We start from the raw sequence: 8,589 nt of genomic DNA, 5'->3' as shown, positions 1-8,589 counted from the left end.
GAGTGGTTTTGACCTGGGTACTTAGTAAGTGGTACAGTAATTCTCAAACTTTTAAAAAGCCACAGCAAAACCACAGACTGAAAAGAAAGAAAAAAAAGCAACAAAAATTCCAAAACATTTAAAACTTACTTTAAGTTACTGGATATGTTAGTGTATATGGGATGTGTATTTTGGTAAGAATGGAAGATCCTGAAGCCTGGGGACCTCTGATAATACTCAAGCTATAATATTTCTTTACCTGGAGTTTATTTATCCATTCACTTACTGCAGGACATCTTAGTTGCTTCCAAATTTTGGCAATGATGCATAAACATCCATATGCAGGTTTTGGTGTGGACTTAAGTTTTTAAATCCTTTGGGTAAATACCACAGAGCACTGTTGCTGGATCATATGGGAAGAGTATGTTTAGTTCTGTAAGAAACTCCAAGCCGTCTTCCACAGTAGTTGTAGCATTTTTTATTCCCAGCAGCAATTAATGAGATTCCTGTTGCTCCACATCCTCATTAGCATTTGGTATTATCAGTGTCCTGGATTTGGGCCATTCTAATAGGTAGTGATTGGTGTTTCATCCTTGTTTTAATATGAACTTTCCTGATGACATATGATACAGAGCATCTTTGAGTGTGCTTATTTGACATCTGTTTATCTTCTTTGGTGACATAATTGTTAAGGTCTTTGGTCCATTTTTAAATCAGGTTGTTTGTTTTCTTAATGTTGAGTTTTGAGAATTTTTTATGTTTTGAATAATATGTGGTTTCTTTGCAGATATTTTATCTCCATCTGTGGTTTGTCTTCTCATTCTCTTGATCATGTTTTTAACAGAGCAGAAGTTTTTTATAACTCTAATGAAGTTCATCTACCAATTGTTTCTTTCATGGATCATGAAAGATCCATGAAAGTCATCCCTATAAGGCATCTAGGTCATCTAGGTTTTCCCTATATTATCTATTAGGAATTTTATAATTTTGCATTTTACATTTCGGTCTGTTATCCATTTTGAGTTAATTTTTGTAAAATGTGTAAGGTCTGTGTCTAGATTCATTTGCATGTGTGTATGGCCAATTTTTCCAGCAACATTGTTGAAAAATTACCTTTACTCCATTATATTGCGTTTGCTCCTTTGTCAAAGATCAGTTGATTATGTTTATGTGGGGCTGTTTCTGAGCTCTCTGTTCTGTTCCATTGATCTATTTGTCTATTCTTCCACCAGCACCACACTGTCTTGATTAATGTAGCTCTACAGTAAGTCTTAAAGCTAGATTCTAGATCTTTTGCCTCTCCATATAAATTTTAGAATCACTTTGGCAATATCCACAAAATAACTTACTAGGGTATTGTTTGAGATTGTATTGAATCTACAGATCAACGGGCAGAACTGAGAATTTGTAAGTATTAATTCTTCTTGTCCATTAACATGGAATATATCTCTCCATTTATGTAGTTTCCTCAGGTAGATCTTGTACATATTTTGGTAGATTTATAGGTATTTCATTTTTTTCAGTATTAATGTAAATGATATTGTTTTTATTTCAAATTCCCCTTGTTCATTGCTGTTATATAACAAAGCAATTTATTTTTGTATATTAACCTTGTATCCTATACCCTTGCCACAATTGCTTATTAGTTCCAGGAGTTTTTTGGTTTCACTCTTTTGGATTTTCTACATAAATTATCACATAATCTGTGAACACAGACATTTTTATTTCTTCCTTCCCTTATACTACTTTAAAGCACTTTCACAGTAACAAGTATATGGGACTGGATGTCAAAGTAACTAGAAAAAAATAAAACATCAACATTATTTGGAATAAGGGGTGGTAGATTTATGAGTGATTATAATTTCTTCTCTATACTTTCCTCTAATTTCAAATAGTTCTACTAGAAGTAAGTACCACTAATAATCCAAAATAATAATAACAATAACTTTAAAATATTAAGTTTATTCCTCTATTCAGCATATGTTTATTGAGCACTTACTACATGCTACTACAGTAAAACAACAAATCCTGTGGAGCTTCCATTGTGGGGAAGGGTAGTGCTATTAGGCACAGATCATTTGTCCCTCTGTGTAAAAGTTTACTTTGAGCAGATTTGGGGGGTAGGTGAAATGGAGGGAGAGACTACAGCCTGCTAGGGATAACATGTGCCTCAAAGAGGGAAACAATGTTGAACGAAGAGGTTTGAAAGTAGTGAGCAGCACGCTTCATCTATGATTAGATTTCTTTTTTAGTTGCACATTCTGTGACTATTTTATTTTTTAAATTTTTTTATTGTTGTTCTATTACAGTTGTCCCATGTTCCCCCATTGCTCTCCCCTGCCATGCCCAACCCAACACCCTCTCCCACAGTCAGTCCCCACCCCGTTGTCCATGTCCATGGGTCATTCATACTAGTTCCTTGACTAGACCCTTCCCCTTCTTTCCCCTCTGCTTCCCTACCTCCCTCCCCTCTAGTCACTGTCAAGTCTGTCCCTAGTTTCCATGCCTCTGGTTCTATTTCACTCACTTGTTTTATTCATTAGGTTCCTGTATTAGGTGAGATCATATGGTATTTGTCTTTTGCCAAAATACTCTCCAGTTCCAACCATGTTGTCGCAAAGAGTAGGAGTTCCTTCTTTCTTTCTGCTGCATAGTACTCCACTGTGTAAATGTACCACAGTTTTTTGATCCACTCATCCACTGATGGGCACTTAGGCTGTTTCCAGCACTTGGCTATTGTTAAGTAGTGCTATTATGAACATAGGGGTGCGTAGGTTCTTTTGAATCGGTGTTTCAGGATCTTTGGGTATAATTCCAGCAACGGAATCACTGGATCAAAAGGCAGCTCCATTTTCAGTTTTTTGAGGAAATTCCATACTGTTTCCCACAGAAGCTGCACCCATCTGCATTCCAAACAACAGTGCACTAGGGCTCCCTTTTCTCCACATCCTCGCCAGCATTTGTTTTTAGATTTTACAGGAAGCTGTCTCTTGGAGTTAGAGCTCCACCTTCTCTGGTCCAAGGCCACCTCCTGTACTCAACTACCCTCCCTGAGACATTGTGAAACCCAAGTTGGGAAACATCCACACCTGAGTGCTGGTCAACATGGGGCTGAGGACAGGATAGGGCAAACTGTGGACGTCAGTGTGAGGGAAGCCACATGGGCCCACGCCCATCCGCTGATGCAGGTGCCATTCCAAGGGGGAACACTGGGTTCTCTCTGAGTCACCTTTTGAGGCAATGTGCTAGATGTTTACTGGGATGAAAAGGATGGAGAAATCTGTTTTTTTATTATCATACATGTGTCATCACTGACATCCTGAGGCTCAGAGAACCACGAGCTTTCACAAGCGCCCCATGACTTCTTCACTAAGCACCACAAAATGCATGAAGCCCCCGAGAGGCCTGGAACAGAGACACATAGTCACACAGAGGGCTCTGACTTGCCATGGCCATGTTTCAGACATGGACCACCTGCAAGTCCCTTTGGGAAAATAAAGTGGCAAGACACATATAGACACACAAAAAAATTCATGTTCTTGGAACCCAGAAATTCCACTCCTTAAAATTTATCCTAAAGAAGTAACTTATTTCTGTGTTACCTGTCATATTGAAGACTTGAAAACATTCCAAATGCCCATACCTGGGGAACAGCTAAATACTGATAAATTGTGATAACATCAATTCACAGAATAAGTACATATTATAACACTTATTATAATTATAAAGGTAGATATACCACCAGGAAAGTGTTTGTATCAGTTTGCTTGGGCTGCTATAACAAAGTAGCACAAACAGGGTGGCTTAAGCAACAGGAATTTATTATCTCAAAGTTCTGGAAGCTAGAAGTCCAAGATCAGGGTGTCAGCAAGGCTGTGAGGGAAGCATCTCTTCTAGACTCTCCTTGACCATCTTCTCCCTGCGTCTTCTTACATTGTCTTCCTCTGTACATGTCTATCTCTGTGTGCAAATTTCCCCTTTTTATGAGGAAATCAGTCATATGAGATTAGGGCCCACCCTGATAATCTTATTTTAACTTCATTACTTCTATAAAGACCCTATCACCAACTAAAGTCACATTCTGAGGCACTAGGGATTAAGACTTTACTCCCCCCTCCCTTTTTTTTGAGGGGAGACACAATCCAATCCATTACAGTGTTTTATGTCATAATGCTAAGGGAAATAATAGTAACAACAACAAACTCTTGTTTGGCACTTCCTATGTATCAGGTAGCATTATAAATACTTTAAATATGTTAACTCAATCCTCACAACACACTTATGGGGTATTAGTATCTTCATTTTGCAGATAAGGAAACTGAGGCATAGCAAAGCTATTTTTTTAAAGTCACATAGATGATACATGGTAGAATCTGGCTTTGAACCCAAGAAACCTGGCTCCAGAGACCATACACTTCACAATGTCATACTGCAAAACTTTACTTATATTACAATTACAATATTAAAATGTATAGAAATAAAAATGATAAAAATAAAAAGTACCTTTCAAGTAAAACAAAACTTTTTCAGACAAAGCCTTAATAGAATAAGCAAAAATGAAAGTAGTCTACAGTCAGGAGAGGGGTTATTTTTTACATTATACTACTTTTACAATTAATATATATATACATGCTTTTATAGACTTTTTCTAAAAACAGAGACTGCTGTGAAAAGTCTCGACAATCTAGAAAAATTCTTAGGGATATTAACATACATTAAAATAACCATTTGGGATAGCCAGTCTCCTAGATGGCCCCTTTGTGGTCCTTCTGCTCATTAGGGCTGACTTGTGCAACCAACAGAATACTACACTGTTACCACATGACTTCTAAGGCAAAGGTCAAAAAATGCATTGTAACTTCCACCTTGGTCTCTTGGATCTCTTGCTCTGGCCAAAGCCAGCTGCCATGTTGTGAGTACACCCAAGCAGCCCTGTGGAGGGCGCCCTGCAAAGAGGAATTAGGCCTCCTAACAACAGCAGCATCAACTTGCCCACCATGTATGTGAAGGAGCTTTGGAGCAGATAGATCTCCAGCCCCATTAAAGGCTAGTTGACTGCAGTCCCAGCCAAACTCTTGGCTACAACCTTGTGGGAGACTCTGTAACTACCCAGCCCAGCCACTCCTGAATTTCTGACCACAGTGTGGTAAACAGAGTAAGAGCCACCCCACCTCCCAAAAGATGTCCATATCCTACTCTCTGGAACCTGTGACTATGTCACCTTATATGGCAAAGGGTTGCTTTGCAGATATAATTAAGAATCTTAAGGAAATTATTCTGGATTATCTGGGTGGGCCCAGTCCATTGGGCCTGAATTCTAAACTGCCTATGCTCTAAAGCTTTTGCAGCCTTTGGAAATGGTACATAATGTAGGAGATAGAATTTTTTAAAAAGATTTTATGTATTTTTAGAGAGAGGAGAAGGGAAGGAGAAAGAGAGAGAAACATCAATGTGAGCAAGAAACACTGATCGGCTGCCTTCTGCAGGTGCCCTGAGAACCAGACCTCCAACCCAGGCACATGTCCTGACCAGGAATCGAACCCACAACCTTTCAGTTTGCAGGATGATGCTCAACCAAGCCACAAGGGCCAGGACTAGGAGACACAATTCTTAATTTTGCAAATGAATAGTTTACACCATGAGGAGGCCCCCAGGCTCTGAGGACTAGGCCTTATCTTGACAATTTTTCTTTCCTCCAGTGAAATGGGTGCTGTGGATGAGGAATAGAAACTGTTCATTATTGTTCTGCTGTTTTGCTTTTGTGGAATGTTATGAAAAAAAGTATTCAACACTTGGAAAAAAGACAAAAGATAACTGCATGTCTTCAAGGTCATATGGAGAATTGCCAAACAGCCTGCCCCCCAACCCCCCGCCAAATATTATTGATTCTCCAAGGATAGTGTGCCTTTGACTTATTACTTGCTCTTAATCAAGCTCAGACTCTGAAAAGTTGAATGCTCGTTAAGATTGGTCAATTGCAAATGGTTTTTGCAAAGTAAAGATGAAAATGACGTCTTGTCTAATAGAAAGAATAACTCCAGAGTTTGTAGTTTATTGCCTTGTAGATTTGGTGACCAAAATTGTTTCCTTTTGTGCAGGACTGAGAGGTTACCTAGGACATATGACTTTTAGGGCTAAAACCAGGACCATTCTGGGCCAACTGGGATGGCTAGCCACCCTACCTGCAAGAAGTAGCCAGTTCTGGGACTGACTTGGTCATCTTATTTCAACATTCTATCTTCCATGGCCAGAAATAGTTTGTTCTCCCTTATATGACACTGAACCAGTTTTCTCATTTTTCTTTTTCTTTCTTTTTTCCTTTCCTCCTCCTCCCTTTTCTCTGCTTCTTCTTTTTCTTGATACACAAGAGTTTATTATTTATTTTTTAATTGAATTTATTGGGGTGACATTGATTTATAAAATCATATAGAATTCAGGTGTACAATTCTATAATACATCATCTGTATATCGTACTGTGTATTCAGAATGGCTATCACCAAAAAATCAACAAACAAGTGTTAGCAAGGATGTGGGGAAGAGAGAGGGAACCATTGTGTTCTGTTAGTGGGAATGCAGATTGGTGCAACCACTGTGGAAAGCAGTATGGAGTTACCTCAGAAAACTAAAAACACATTACTAGGTTGCATGTCAGGTCCCCAGATAGAGTTGCAAGTGAGAGGCAACCACACAGTGATGTTTCTCTCCCTCTCTTTCTCCTTTCCCCTCTCTCTAATAAAATAAAAGAAACAAATAAATAAATAAATTATTTAAAAAAAAAAAACAACTAAAAATGGCACTGCTTTATGACCCAGTGATTCCACTTCTAGGAATATATTCAAAGAAACCCAAAGCACGGATCAGAAAAAGTATATGCACCCCTATGTTCATTGCAGGGTTTCAATAGCCAAGATATGGAAGCAGTCCAAGTGTCCATCAGTAGATGCATGGATAAAACTACTATGGGACATTTACACAATAGAATACTACTCAGCTGTAAAAAAGAAGAGAGCTAGAAGGAAATCTTATTTTTTACAACAGCATGGATGGACCTGGAGAGTATTAAGCTAAGTGAAATGAGCCAATCAGAGAAAGACAAATACCGTATGATTTCACTTATATGTGAACCAGTTTTCTTACACCACGGTTTTGTCATACTGAGCCAAATATATCTTTGACACAGACTCATTCACTGTTTGCACAAGCCGTGCTTTATAACTGTTTTAAATGAGCACTTTGACAAGAGAAGGGGTTTCTCTGATAAGGAGTATAGCAGGAAAATGCTTCCAGGAGAGTATGCTCTGATCATCCATACTGGAGAAGCTGTTTTTACTTTTTATCCCTTTATTAATTCCTTTTCTCTTGAGCCTATAGATATGCTTCAGTCTCTTTTTTTCTAGAAAATAGCCTGCCTTCCTCCTAGCAATGGCCCCATCTCCTACTCTTCTCATCCGAGAATGTAATCTGATTTCTTCCTAGCAACTCTTTCATGACATAGTCAAAGTCACTAACACTATTCAAATATAACTGACACTCTCCTGAACTTACTTACTTAACTTTGTAATAAAGAAATGTTTATAGTCTTCCTCTTCCAGAAAGTGACCAGAGGTGACCTCTGAAAATGGTTCGCTATTCGCTTGACCCAGAAAACCCCACGAAGTCATGCAAATCCAGAGGTTCGAATCTTCGTGTTCACTTTAAGAACACACGTGAAACTGCCCAAGCCATCAAGGGTATGCACATTCGGAAGGCCACCAAGTATCTGAAAGATGTCACTTTAAAGAAGCAGTGTGTCCCCTTCCGTCGATACAATGGGGGAGTTGGTAGGTGTGCCCAGGCCAAACAGTGGGGCTGGACACAGGGTCGATGGCCCAAAAAGAGTGCTGAGTTTTTGCTGCACATGCTGAAAAACGCAGAGAGTAATGCTGAACTTAAGGGTTTAGATGTGGATTCTCTGGTCATCGAGCACATCCAGGTGAACAAAGCTCCCAAGATGCGACGCAGAACTTACAGAGCTCACGGGCGGATTAATCCGTACATGAGCTCTCCCTGCCACATTGAGATGATCCTCACTGAAAAGGAGCAGATCGTTCCTAAACCAGAAGAGGAGGTGGCACAGAAGAAAAAGATATCCCAGAAGAAACTGAAGAAACAAAAGCTTATGGCCTGGGAGTAAATTCAGCATAAAATAAATACTAATAAAAGTAAAAGCAAAAAAAAAAAAAAAAGAAATGTTTATAGCCATAAGAACCTGACCTTTATTGAATACCTGCCATTCTTTGAGTATTTGTCTTTCATTGAGTATTTGATATTCAATAATCATGCTCTTGGCCACTTGGCACTACTTACTGGTCACTCGCTCCTTCCTGTTTATGGAACTATATATCTTTAACATTTCTCAAATCCTTTTCCTCTCTATTCCCAATGCCAAGGCTTTGGCTTGGGCCAGCTCTCCTTCCAAACAACCTGAAATGTTATTTTTATAATGAATTTGACTGATTAAAAGCCTCTCTGGGGCCCTGCATGGCCTATAGTCACAAACCTACCACAAACACCAATACAAAAATACTTCTTTGTAAATTATATCTGTGTACTCATTACCAAAATATTGCT

The 8,589-nt window shown here is 38.9% G+C and overlaps 1 pseudogene; it reads left to right on the top strand.

Annotated features, from left to right (window-relative positions):
• Window positions 1-7,563: 7,563 nt before the first annotated feature.
• Window positions 7,564-8,167, top strand: LOC149994172 (large ribosomal subunit protein uL22 pseudogene; annotated as a pseudogene).
• Window positions 8,168-8,589: the final 422 nt, after the last annotated feature.

The sequence above is a fragment of the Furipterus horrens genome, unplaced genomic scaffold (assembly GCF_987537825.1).
Source record: "Furipterus horrens unplaced genomic scaffold, mFurHor1.1.pri manual_scaffold_13, whole genome shotgun sequence".
Taxonomy (NCBI): Eukaryota; Metazoa; Chordata; class Mammalia; order Chiroptera; family Furipteridae; genus Furipterus; species Furipterus horrens.
Note: the sequence above shows the minus strand (reverse complement) of the source record. Positions and strands in the feature narration are given on the sequence as shown.